Source organism: Hermetia illucens, chromosome 5 (genome assembly GCF_905115235.1).
Source record: "Hermetia illucens chromosome 5, iHerIll2.2.curated.20191125, whole genome shotgun sequence".
Taxonomy (NCBI): Eukaryota; Metazoa; Arthropoda; class Insecta; order Diptera; family Stratiomyidae; genus Hermetia; species Hermetia illucens.
The window spans coordinates 93,497,028-93,509,960 of record NC_051853.1 but is presented as its reverse complement, the minus strand read 5'-3'; the positions used below and the strand labels follow the sequence as shown (position 1 = coordinate 93,509,960).

Here is a 12,933-nt window from a genome sequence, read left to right as displayed (position 1 = left end):
TAAAAACAGATATCAAGTACCACCCACAGGGATATTTTATGACAATCTAAATGTTACGGGTATTTAATGTATACTTGTCAAAAGGCATGTGGCGTTACTAAATTATTGATAAAACTTTCATCAAAAACGACGAAACACAATCGGATATTGCTCATATCTTAGTGGTATTTACAGTGCGAGTGGGAGTTTTGGAAAATTAGCAGAAATGAGGTTTACCGTGTCATGGCTCCTCCTAGAACCACATGGGATGAGGTAATACCGGTGACAGCGGCCTGATCTCATTCTACTGGAATTCTCGAGAATCACATAAACGCTTGCAAGTGAAAAAGTTCCCAAAGTTTTTTACAGACATGGTGGTTACGTTCCGGTGGAAATGTATAGGATGCGATCATCATCATCATCATCATCATCAACGGAGCAACAACCGGTATCCGGTTTAGGTCTGCCTTAATAAGAAACTCCAGATATCCCGATTTTGCGCCGAGGTCCACCAATTCGATATCCCTAAAAACTGTCTGGCATCCCGACCTACACCATCGCTCCATCTCACCCTCGACTTCTTTTTCTACCATAGATATTGCCCTTCTTCGGAGGATTCTTCTCTTGAACATAGCCAACAGTTCACAATTCTTCTTGCTAAGAACCCAAGTTTCCGAGGAATACATGAGGACTGACAAGATTATAGTCTTGTACAGTAAGAGATTTGACCCTATCATGAGACGTTTCGAGCGGAATAATTTTTGTAAGCTGAAATAGGCTCTGTTGGCTGCCAACAACCGTGCGCGGATTTCATCGTCATAGCTGTTATCGGTTGTGATTTTCGACCCTAGATAGGAGAAATTATCAACAATCGCAAAGTTGTATTTTCCTATCTTTATTCTTTCCGTTTGATCAGTGCGGTTTGATTTGTTGGTTGATTGGTTTTCGGTGCTGACGCTCCCCCCATATACTTTGTCTTGCCTTCATTGATGTGCAACCCAAGATCTCGCGCTGCCTGCTCCATCTGGATGAAGGCAGTTTGTGCGTCTCGAGTCGTTCTTCCCATAATGTCGATATCGTCAGCACAGACCAGTAGTTGGGTGAACTTAAAGAGAATCATACCCTTCGCATTTACCGCAGCATCGCGGATCACGTTACGGCCAGGTTAAAGAGGATGATAGGGCATCCCCTTGTCGTAGACCGTTGTTGATGTATTGTGTTGGGAGTGATCCTGCTGCTTTTATCGGCCTCGCACGTTGGTCAGGGTCAGCCTAATCAGTCTTATCCATTTCGTCGAGATACCGAATTTTCTCATGGCCGTGTGCAGTTTCACCCTGGCAATGCTATCATAGGTGGCCTTAAAGTCGATGAATAGATGGTGCAACTGATGTCCATATTCCAACAGTTTTTCCATCACTTGCCGAAGGGAGAAAATCTAATTTGTTGCTGATTTGCCTGGAGAGAAGCCTCTTTGGTAAGGTCCAATTATTCTGAGCATAAGGGCCTGTCGGGCCCAGCCTCTTTAATTACTGCACTGTCCGATATCTTCTTTTTATGTATGAGACAGATAATGCCTCTTTGCCATTCGTCAAGCAGGCTGAGCACAAGTTGATCGACCACTTGGTGTAATTGGTCGCCTCCGTATTTAACCGATTCGGCTGTAATTCCATCGGCTCCTGGCGACTTATGATTTTTGAGCCGATGAATTGCATGAACTGTTTCTTCGATGCTTGGTGGTGGCAGTATTTGTCCGTCGTTTTCAGCTGGCGGGACCTCCAACTCGCCAATGTTCTGGTTGTTCAGTAGTTCATCAAAGTATTCAACCCTTCCCTCCAATATGCCCATTCTGTCGGAAATCAGATTTCCTTCTTTGTCTCGGCAGGATGAGCATCGAGGTGTATAAGGCTTCATCCTACTGACTTGTTGGTAAAACTTCCGGTGCCTGGTGCGGTTGCTCACTGTCCTTTTTAAAGGCCTGTTGGTTCTCCCAGGCTTTTTTTCCGTCTGTGAAGTCGTTTCTCCCCTCGCAGGAGTTCGTCATAAGTCTCCGCGCGTGTGTGCATTCTTTGAGAATGCAACATTACTCGGTATGCAGCATTCTTCCGTTCCATTGCTAGCTTACATTCATCGTCAAACTAGCCGTTCCGACTCTTTTTGCGGCTGGGGCCAAGTATGTTTGTGGCCGTATTTATGATAACGTTCTTGAAGTGATTGTGAAGATCATTTGTTGATGCTTCTCCTCATCTCCTTTCGCGGAGGGCTGTGTTGTGGATGGCTTCAGTGTTAACTGTCACCTGATTCTCAGAGGGGATTCTGGGTGGTGTTGTTATTCGAGCTCAGAGCACCATGCCAATGAGATAGCGATCCGAGTCGGCATTGTCCCCCTTATATGTTCTGACATTAATCAAAGCTGAGAGGTGGCAGCGTTCGACCAACAAGTGGTCAATTTGGTTGAAAGTGGTCCCGTCTGGAGAGGTCCACGTATGTTCGTGGACCGCTTTCCGCGCCGACCAGGTACCATTTCGTGTGACACTGCTAATTGAATAATCCACAGTCCGTTATCATTTGTATTTTGATGTAACCTAAGGCAGTCAACGTATCGCCTGAATGAATGTGATCGCATTCCAAAATGTTCAGAACAAGTAATGCTTCACTGCCACAGTTTTACTGAGGCGCTGTAAATGAAGGGAGGTCATTAAAATGTGCAATTTCAATGACTCAAGGCAAACTGCTTAGAAAGAAGAAAAAAGTTAAAAAGGTTGGAACTATGTGGACCAAATAGAAAAATCGCCCCGTGGATTAATAAATGAATGGTGCTCTCACTAGGGAAGGGTGGGTAGACTATAGTAGGCAAATTCTATACGTGCTTGCTCTAGTCCTATAATTTGGCTGCGAGCGGTGTAAATGGAAAAAAGTTTAAAAACAAAATTAGCTTTTGCGACGGTTGAAGAATGAAGCGGAGAAGTAACAAGAAGTTTGTTCCCCCTTTGAAGGTTTTGCAAAAAAAAATTTTATCTGAACATGTTTAATGTCTGTTTTCCACACGCACTTTCTTGGAAACGGGTAAACCGATTGGCCCGAAATCTAGTAAAACGGTTGAAACTTTGAATAACATCTTTCCACGTTGAATTTAGGTACAAATGACAGTATTTTTTTTTTCAACAAATATAGTCACGTGGAACATCAAATGAAAGTTTTAGTAAACACTTTGCCGCCGCTGTCAAAAATCTTCTCAAAATCGATGATGCGCTCCGCAGGGTGTTGATGTGGTGAATGCTGGAGGATCTAGAAAGGAAACCAGCTTGTTCTCTTTCGACTTCGCTTTCGAGATGTTTGATTTGCGCCTTATATCTTTGCAACGTCAGAGTACGCAGACACTTCTGAAGTTGTCACCATCGCCTTTTTCGACTTTTTGGGAAAAGTTCCGAATCCACAGCGTTTCTGTAGTAGGGATAACAACATTGAAGAAACTACAGAAGCAATGATGAGCAGCGGATTTACTCCATTTGGGTGCATTGATAGGCGCAATGATTTCTTTCCTCGTTTGAGCAATAGCCCTTATCCGCATGTTACAGCGGCTAGCTATTTCATTTATGTAGGAGAGGCGGCAGGTGAGCGGATGTGAACCTTGGTGAAATATTCTCCCTGATAGATTTGTGGATTTGCGCCCAGATGCAAGCTCATAGTGCACACTACCCTGACCTTCCTCCGAGTTTGGGCAGTATTGCAGCTCAACCGCGTTACGCGCGCCATGAGTCACGGCAGTTAATGAAGCCTTCAGTCCCTTCCATTCCTCGATTCGCTGGCATGATTCCGCAGTCGGCCAGATACTGTGACGCCCCTTGGGAATGTAGTTATAAAAATGTTCAGGCAGATTTCTCAGGTTCAGCTTTTACGACGTAATATGGAACACAAAATTTCGATTGATTCTATAGAGACTTTTACCTTACTATTACTAACGTCACCATCGCATTAAGCCCCATTGTCCGGCACTACAAGCTATGCAAAAATGAATCGTCGTGCACTCACATTTTCGTACATATTAACTTTACAGAACCTTTACTTTTATAGCACCGAGCTTCCGGTTGCATGTTGATTCTTTGAGATCTTTGACTTTTTTAACTCTCTAAACAAAATGTAGTCGGTTTTTCACCAAATTTTGGGACTCGCGGTGAACTTGAGGAAATTGCCATTTAATTTCCAAAATACTATAATACGCTATTATTAACTTTATATGATCAGATATCGCTACGAAAGGTGTTTTGGGGCCGACTTATCATACAGAGACAACCTTACATTTCAGAGTTTCCGATTGTGCAGTTTCTTAGAAGAGGCACTAAATGTTAAGACTAAGACTAATATGATCCCAGTTAAAAGAAACGCTCCAGTGGTGGTGGCCGTTGTTAAGTTGGTAAGTGAGAGAATTCGTCGCGAACTTCCCACAATATTGAACAAGTATGCAGAATGGTGTATTTCTGCATGGTTTGAACCAAACTGTATGAGAGTCCCAGGACATCAAGGGAACCAGTGAGGAATTTAGATACAATACCTGTAGCTGAAGACATTAAGAGAACTACAACCACTTTCTCGAGACGCCAAATTTGTTTCATTTCCCGTATTTTCGTTCAATCTTGCTATTATGGGGAATAGCAACATCAACAATATACACGGAGCGGCCCGTCTTGTCAACTAACGGTATGTCAGTCTTGTTGTGTGGTATGTGACGATCAGTTAGAACTTGCCGGTCCCAAAATGCTGTTGGTACCAGAACCATCAAAGACTGCCTGCGGCTCATATCGGTAAACTGGCCAAGTTCCCGTGATCAGCCCATGCTTGTATACAAGCTTTTGCATACAGCGTACAACATACAGCATTACGCATGGTAATGTATTGTACCGGTGCCATAATAGTCCTGCCAGAAATAAGATGGTCCAACGTTTCTAACCCCACGTCAACCATGTTCCCCACATGTCACGAGGCAGGTTCATCCGCTCCACGGCAGAGTTTGGATGATGCATTCGGAACTTGGACATAGTAGTATCCGCCGGTGGACGTTCTCCAAATCGGTTTTCGTCCACGGCAATATTCCGAATGCATAAGCCAGTTAAGCCGCCGGAATTCGGAGAGCAGAGCATTCTTCAGATCACCAACTCGAGCATGGGTTCCTTGCAGAATTTCTAGGTATTTGGAGAAGTGTGTCTCGGTCATAGCTTCGATGTGGAGGTCACCAATGTCCGGCATGCGGCTCGTCTTGATGCTTTGCGGATGGCTTAGATTCGACTCTTGTCTAATCCAAATTCCATCCGAATATCACGCCTGCATATGTCTGCTATTCGCAAAAGACTTCTAAGGTGGTCGTCAGTACGTCAGACCATACAGCTTAATGCCATCTAAGTACATCAAGTGTGTCAGTTCGCACTTAGTACGTAGGCCATATTTTATTGCAAAACCATGCCCTCCAGCATCATTCATTTCCCATGAGAAGGGGTGCAGTGCCTGGAAGATGCTTCTTTGTGTATGGATACGTTCTGAGGTATTGGCACCCTCGGGTGCATGCACTGATAAGAAAGCACGCTAGCTTTCCATGACTGTCGCCAAAAGCATCATTAGTTTGGGACCAATGCGGTACAGACGTAGAACATCGATTAGCCAGGTATACGGTATCCAGTAGCCTTGGCATAATCGATATTGCAACTGGAGAGATTTCTTTGGCCTCTAGTTGCTTGTCCTACAACTACCGAGTCGATAATGAATTGCTCTTTACCTAATTCAGCAGCCCTTCTGTTCCTCGGACAGAATGTTATTGGCCTTGAAATGCACATTGACCCTTCCACTCGCTTTCTTCGCTTTCTTTCGCTTCTGTCACCGAAAACTGTACAATCTGGACGCTCTGTTGGAATTCGTTGAATAATCTGAAAAAAATACACTATTTCCTCGCGTACTTTACCGAATGCATACGACAGAAAGTTTCTCCTTTAGTCCAGAATTTCAACTCATAGTTCTTGAAAACCATCTGCACCCGTCTGCTGGGATTGCTAGTGCTGATTTGAATTATCCGAGCAATGTCCTGTCTTATTCTTCCAAGTCGACGTTTCAGACGAATTTTCCATTGTGGATCTCTTTATTCATTCAAACCAATAACGTGAAAGCGAATCTTCTGACCGTGCAATTTGACAGCTGTATCTGCACCACAATACATTACTATCATTATTAAAGGGAAGGCCCCGATTTACGACTTGCCCAAACTAAGACTGAGTTTTAACATCAGTTGAAAATTGGAGAATACGATAGATAGAAGGAAATCAGTTATTTCACGGGGTTACTCTCAAAAAGTACCAAATAATCTAAAAATTTAAAAAAGTCTCTAAGCTGCTCCTAAACGACATCAATGTTTAAGTACCCTCATACCGATATCTGTGCAAATGAAGTTAATAATTGAATGTTACGTTGCTTTGAGGAAAGTGAATGAAAATTCTCCGTAAGTTCATACAACTACACTAAGGTGAATAGTATTTTGACGCTGACTTTAACAGTTCTTTACTTAAATTTTCTTTCAGATGGAATACACACATCCTTTCATCCCTGAAGCGCTCAGCTTTCAGCTTTCGACTTTTGTTTCGGGTTGGGTGGGTTAGGCATCTCTAGGTAGGTACTTAGTAGATAGCGCCAAATTTAGTGAATGGTCGATTTTGTTGGATTTTTTCGTCAATTCTTTTTTTTACTTCTATTAATACTTTCATGTTAATAAAGCTGTGCCAAATACAAAATTCAAGGACTAACAGAACACGAACCGACGCAAAAATGTTCACGCCTAAAACGCCTACTTCTCATTAGCTGCTTATAACAGCACTAGGTCATGACAGTGACAGAATATCTTTTTTAGTTAAATAATACCTAAAAATCCAGATCAGGCTTTTGATAGAATCAAATGGCAAGGATGGTCGCGACGAGCCAACCCCGCTTGTGAGCGGGACAAAAGCTGAAGAAAAAGAAGATAATACCTAGGAAAACTACCAAGCATACCTTAGTAAATTTTGGGCATCGTTATAAAGGGGTGCTTGTTGCACGAATCATGCTAGTGCCAATCTAGTATCTTTATCATGGGAAAGTGAGTTTTTTGCTATGCTAAAAGACTAAACTATTATATTTTAGATAGTTTTAGCCGAGGCGTATTCAACCAAAATGCGTTTTCAAGACAAATCCTTGTTTTTCCTCGGTTATCCATTGAAAAAATCATTTGCTGATACAGACTCTAGAATAAAACAAAACTGGCTGGTGGATATCGGATGAAACACTTAGAACCCCCACCTTCGAATAAAATTTGTAGCCAATTTTGGATATACTACTCAGAAATATTCTAATTCACATTTAGGAAAACTGCGGGGCCCGTAATTATTATGATATGACTTTTAACGGGGAGCATTAACAAGCCGAACTGACTTTAAAAAATAGCAGTGATTAATTAACCTCGGATTCTTTCAAAAAGATTTCACATGATTATTATTGCATTTTTAACATTCTGCAGTCAATAGAGAGTTTCTATGAAAATTCCCTGAAAGGAAAAGTCCTGACTCCACCTGGGGCCAATGTTTTTTTGGACCGCTTGAAAGATATATTAAGACAAATATATTTTTTGTGTAACACCCGAATTACGTGCCTAGAAAGCCCCTGATGGTAATGTGTGTAATATTTTTACAATCGATGATGCTATTATGGATTCATATGAATCATGAAAACAATTGAAAACTAGTTGTAATTCCGAAGCATCTTTCTGGGTTTTTGCTGTCAAATCTTTAATTATTTAGCATTTTTTGAAACAAACACCGTATTGGCAATAGCCCAGGTGCTTTTATGACGATATTTGACTGGGTCTTAGTATATCCGAATGTTCACTATGATGCGTTGCTGACATTTTAAGCTATGCTCTATGCTTTAAGGTGTAATAAGGTCAAATATATACGAAATGTAGGATATTGACAATGGTACAATCTGCACCAAATTTTACTGTCATACATTTATGCTTTATGTGATTTATGCTGCATTTTCTTGTTCTCCTAGAATGCTGAAGAGAAGGAGTGATATAATATTATTCACTTTATTCAGTTAATGCTCTAATGGGATTTCTGGCCAACATTTTTTATTGGGGCAACACTTTAAATTTTCACTGATTTTTCAGTGGTATAACTATTATAGTTCCTGAGAATGGCTGTCATATCGTTTCAACTCTGTATTTCTTTATCATTTAGTATTCTCCTTCTGACCTCCCTTTAAATGTACCGCATGAGCAGGAATTTATAGTTCCTACATGTCCACTAAATGTCATTCTAATAGGTTCAACTATTTGAAAATATGCTTGTAATAGCCCGGCAGGCAGTTCGTTCGAAACCTACGAGGGTACACAGCCCGCTATCAATAGCCTACTAGTGGAGGCCGCTCATTGCTGTGAGGGGGATACAGCAAAATCCTTAACGCAAATCGCAAATGGTTGTAACAAAACAATCTCAATCAATGCAAGACGAGGTGAAGCTTACTGAGGTTCAGCAATGTTCCAAGTTTGTGAAAGTACTCCTTTCAAGAGGTAATGGAACATTGGTTATTTTGATTCATTATGGTGACATTTGCTATGCTTCTGCTAACGTTACACTTCCCAATCTGAGAAAATGTTGAAAGCGCTGATGCTGAACGCGGAAGAATTTGGCCCGAAAATTCTAGGGGCGGACTTCAACACGTTTTCTTTTTAACGGGTAGCCGAAAAAGGGTAGAGGTAATATCCATTCCAAGGGATAATGTTTCATGTATAGTGGGACAGCGATGGCAGCGGTGAGTAAAGCGTCAACTTTCGTTTTCTGCCCCACTGTACACGGTTCCAGTTTGAGCCTGAGACAGAAAAATCGTTTGGTATGTTAGTGAGTTACAGGAACCACAAGGGGATCAAAAGGGAATCGAGTACAAAGAGATCTTTCGCATAAGGGGAGTGCGCCGCTCTAATAGACCGAAAAGGCTGTTAAGGTGTCTCTGAAACAGTATGAGAAAATGAAACGTCGTTCCGATAATGCAATGAGTCCTGTGTAACCAGCTCAATTATCGATCGGATAATTATGTCGCAATATTCTGGGTGGCATGGCGACTTTATGCGGAGCCTAGAGACGGAATGTTCCTCCAAGCAGAAGAGAAATCATTTCGGCCATCGTGCACTCAAACGGAGTAAAGCTGGGCTTGACGGTCTGCCTCCAGAGTTATTTATCGCTGCACTTGCAGTTACTGCAGATCTACTGCTGCCACTCATATGGAAATCTTGGATAGTCGAAACCTTCCTCAGAGGGCGGAAGAAGCCGATGATTGTCGTGATCCAAAAGAGAGGGACCCGCTTTGAATGTGACAATTGGAGGCGCATTTACATGCTCCCTGTCGTCGCTAAGTTGATAGCTAAAATAATTCTGGAACGCAACGAACTGGTTTATCAATAGAGAGCAGACTGGCTTCCGCTCCAGAATCTAATGCATTGAAAAGATCAGCACCCTGCGGATCATGTAGGATCAGTGCGCGGAATTTAGATGTTCGCTGCACCTGCTCTTCATCAATTTCGAGAAAGCTTTCGGTAGCGTCAACAATAGCTATTATCAGAGCGCCATATGCAGGCGCATATTGTCACGTAGTGCACCGAGGTGAAATCTCGGAGGATTTTGAGGTCCGAAGCGAAGTCCTGGCTCTGGATTTGGTAAGAGAGGCAAGTAGAGTTGGACTCAAGATAAACTCCAACTAAACTAAGATTCTCATTAGAAATAATAAAAAGTTGTTTTTTCCTATTCGCTAGTGTTAACTTATTGGTCTTGCATCAGTGCTTACAAGTCTCTTGCTTTTGTTTGCACTGATGAATAGAACAAGTAGTTCCCAAAATATCGGTTTTTGCAAGACCAATAAATTCACATCTGTGGTAACCGATGGAGAAACTGCTGGAATATCATCAGTTGCACCATCCTTCATCGACTTTAAAACCGCCTATTATAGCATAGTCGGGGTAAAACTGTACACGGCAAGAGAGAATTCGGTATCCCCACGAAATTGGTATGGCTAACTTGGCTGATCCTGACCAATGTGCGAGGCCAGATAAAAGCATCAGGATCACGCTCAACGCCATTCGACATCAACAACGGTCTACGACAAGGGGATGCCCTATCATGCGTCCTCTTTAACCTGGTCCTTGAGAAAATGATCCGTGATGCTGAGGTGCAAGAGGTACGATCCTCTTTAAGTCCACCCAACTACTGGCCTATGCTGACAATATCGACATTGTGGGAAGAACCACCCGAGACGTACAAACTGCCTTCATCCAGATCGAGCAGGCGGTAATTAGCGCGAGATTTTGGGCTGCACATCAATGAAGGCAAGACAAAATATATGGTGGCAACGTCAACACCGAAAACCAACCAACCAGCAACATCAAACCTCACTGGTCAAACGGGAAGAATAAAGATAGGACAGTACAACTTTGAGACCGTTGATAATTTCTCGTATCTAGGGTCGAAAATAACAACCGATAACAACTACGATGATGAAATCCGCGCACGATTGTTGTTAGCCAACAGAGCCTATTTCAGCTTACAAAAACTGTTCCGCTCGAAACGTCTCACCATAGGGTCAAAGCTCTTACTGTATAAGACTATGATCTTGTCAGTCCTCATGTATTCCTCGGAAACTTGGGTTCTTAAGAAGAAAAATTGCGAACTCTTGGCCGCGTTCGAGAGAAGAATCCTCCGAAGAATTTTTGGCCCCCTACATGAGGATGGACGATTCCGTAGCCTACACAATGACGAAATCTGTCTATCTATGTGGATAAAATCTGTCCCAATAGGTTACTGCGAGCAGGTCCAGCCCGGGAGGTCAATAAGGGCAATATCTATGGCAGGAAAAGGAGACGAGGCAAACCCCGCCTGAGATGGAGCGATGGCGTAGGTGAGGACGCCAGACAGCTTTTAGGAATATCGAATTGGTGGACCTCGGTAGAAAGCCGGGATGTCTGGAGTTCCTTATTAAGGCAGGCCTAAACCGGATACCGGTTGTTGCGCCGTTGATGATGATGATGATGAGTAGGAAAAAACAAGTGTTTATTATTTCTAATAATTTAATCGCTAGAAATACCGCATAGTTACACTAAGAACTCAGGTTCTCAGTCATTGTTCTATCTGATCTAATGCAGGTATATCAGTGTCCAAGGCATCGACGTCATCGATCAATTTATATATCTAGGAAGCGTAGTTTCTGCTGACGGTGGCACTGTGCAAAACTGCTGGATGTTGTCCGATGCATTAATAGCGCTAGATATGCTTTCGCTGCCCTGTCTAAAATCTGTAGATGCAGTTGTTTCAATACCAAGATCAAGTTGAAACTGTTCTGTGCTAGTGCTCTTTTTGTGTTGCTATATGGAAGTAGCACATGAAAAGTGAACTCCACAACAGTGGAGTACGTTGACCCCAGCGGAGTACGTTGACCCGACACTATCTTAAACGAAGAACTTGGTAGGCGTGCGGGCCTGGCACTCGTACCCGCTGAGGTTGGAGGACGTGGCAGTGGATAGTTCACACATTAAGGAGGAGCGACAATGAAAAGTGCGAGCGATTCCGGAAGTCGTAGGGGGAGATGAAGGAGAGCCACGTTACACAATACACATCAGTATGCCACAAAATACAAGAGCAGTAGAGGTAACAATCTTTCCTCTTTAACTTTTGAACCTAAGTATGCCCATAAAAGTGTACCCTTTAGTAGCTTGACTAAAAGCTACTAATACTATAATTTTCCCGCCTCCGAACGGTGGTGGGTAGATATAGTTGATGTACGATACTCCACCAAGCGGTGAAGGGTGACCATATATATATATGTTACGAGAAGTCGGCCAACTTTCTCTAACAATTGCTGTTCGTCTCCTTGTTGGTTATCTTCAAGTGTCTATAATCCTGATGGAGGAAAAAAGGAGAGTCCAAGCACGAGAGGAACATTTTTGGTGGAACTAACCTTTTTGTAACTAGTTCCAGCGAAGTGTTTTAAAAGACTTGCATTCTTTTAAGTAATTACTTTTTTATTTGTTAATTAACAATTACGAAGAGTACTTAATTATAATAAGCACTTAATTACAAAAAGTACCTAATTGCGAAACACAAGAATCTAGACACCTCTGTGTCTGACAAGGCTATTGACGGGCTGAACTACTGAGCACTCGAAAAACAATACACCTTACTTTTATTAAGGTAAACTGATGACGAAGCGTCTGCAAAAATTCAGAACAGAAATCCAGAAAAGCGGAATTTTGCTTTGAAGACAAATTCTATTGACTGAAATTCCGCAGCAACAGCAGTTTTTTACCTTATTGAAATTCAAAATCGTTGCGCGGGTCACGTGTCAAATCAACGTGACATCTAGGTTTTTTGCGATGCAACATATAAATATTAGAGCGGAAATCCCCCCCCCCCCCGCATCGATCCCTGGGGTGAGTTACACAGTACTAACAAAAGAACTGTCGAGATAAAACCCACTTGATTCGAAAAGAAAGTTGGTATCTTGCTTTCCGTTGACTATCCCAACACAGTTTCAAGTCTTTATTCGCTCATACACTTCACTTGTCTGAATGAAATATTTCCTGTTCAGTGGAAAAAAGAAAAGCTGGTACTACCCTCGAAACCTGACATGCTACCTACAGACATTCGATTATATATTTGCTTGTTGAAAACAATGGCAAATTGAACACCCTAAGCATCCCAAACAGCTGGGACCCAACACTGCGACTCGGTGAACTCTCCAACCGGATTATTAAGGAACGTAGAACAACATCTGGCTAGCAAGAAAGCACGACTTTTCCAATATGACAATGTTCAAATTATCGTCCAATCCGGTTGCTGTCCCATACCGTCGAGATTTTTGAACATTCTTGACAATTGCATTCGGGAAAACGTTTAAAAACCG

General features: G+C 42.3%; 1 protein-coding gene across 1 annotated transcript in view; it reads right to left on the bottom strand.

Moving 5' to 3' along the window:
- Nucleotides 1–12,933, bottom strand: part of LOC119658286 (protein tailless-like) — a 74,134-nt gene that overhangs the window by 20,435 nt on the left and 40,766 nt on the right. The window lies entirely within an intron of this gene.